The sequence below is a fragment of the Babylonia areolata genome, chromosome 19, assembly GCF_041734735.1.
Source record: "Babylonia areolata isolate BAREFJ2019XMU chromosome 19, ASM4173473v1, whole genome shotgun sequence".
Taxonomy (NCBI): Eukaryota; Metazoa; Mollusca; class Gastropoda; order Neogastropoda; family Buccinidae; genus Babylonia; species Babylonia areolata.
Genome location: NC_134894.1, coordinates 46,854,458 through 46,855,890, shown reverse-complemented (window position 1 = coordinate 46,855,890; position 1,433 = coordinate 46,854,458).

The following is a 1,433-nucleotide window of genomic DNA, read 5'->3' as shown; positions in this document are numbered from 1 at the left end:
CTTTAGACAAGTAAAACATTAAGAATATTGTGTTCAATTCCAAGACTGAGGTGCAAGACAGTTTTCGGATTTTTCAAAGTATTTATTTATTGTTTTTATTTAGCCGATTTGTTGCCAGAATTGGGACAGAAGACTTCCAAGAAATGTACAGACCGTCAAGTCATTCGGAAGAGGCGACTGAACCGAGGTCTCGTGTGCCGCGGCAGCACGCATTAGACGCACAGCTGAATGAGAATGTGACATAAGCGTTATCGTCTGGCAAAAACCTTTTGAAGAAATCTCAAGGCCTGACTAAGCGTTATGGGTTATGCCCCGGGTCAGGCACTTGCCTACAGATGTAGTGGTGTAGCGTATATGGATTTGTCGGAATGCAGTGACACCGCCTCGATCCTCAGGCTTGAGAACTGAAACCGAGACGGACGTTGGCCCGGCGGGGGAGGGGAGAGGGGGTGGAGTCAGAGTGAGACAGTACGTGCATGGATGTGTGTGTGTGTGTGTGTGTGTGTGTGTGTGTGTGTGTGATATCTTTAACGGTGGTAAACAAAGGCAGTCATATATATATATATATATATATATGTGTGTGTGTGTGTGTGTGAGTGTGTGTGTGTATTTTTTCTTTTTTTTAAAGATTGACCTTCCTGTGATGTATGCCACTGATCACATACATCATTGCACTGGCAAGCTGGAGGCAATTTTTAAATGTACTCTTTTTTTCTTTTTTTAAACAACAGCAACCACAAAAAAGGCGATGTGTCTGCCTTTTAGATGGCTTTGTGAATTTGATGTACGAAGCGTGCGTGTAGCACGTGCTTCTCGTTTTTTCCCTGCATCACGGGATGGTTCGGGTCCAGTCACGGTGACACTGATGTGAGCTTTCTCGATCCACTGCACTGAGACCTGGCTGGACTTGTCAGGCAGTTCACAATGCAGACAAACGGACAGCACTGAGTCTCTCAGTCAGCCGGTTTCCCCCCAAAAGCTAAGGTGGTATCTATTGATTTCCGACATCGTTTGCTTTCCAAGTTTTTACGATTGAATTCATATGATATCAGTCTGATATGGTGTGCTTTTTAACGGGCACAGTAACTTGTGTAGATGTATATGTGAACCGGCCATAATTATATCGTAAACATACAGGATGTCATATTTTTATGCATGTCAGTGCTAACTCGACTAGTCAAGTTGAACTGAACCCCAGTCATAAATTAGAAAATGTGTATGTGTCAAATTGTTATTTACATCTGTTAATGTTTAACCGGCACTGTAAGAAGCCGAAATTATTTTTTTTTAAAGTTTCATTTAAGTCACGTCAGTATTCGTAGGTGGAGTAATAGATATTAAAAGCGGTTAACTTACTATTAGGGAAACAGTAGGGAAAGGAATGCCTAGTGTGTACTTGAACATAGGCAAAATAATGTGCACCGGCTGTTGTA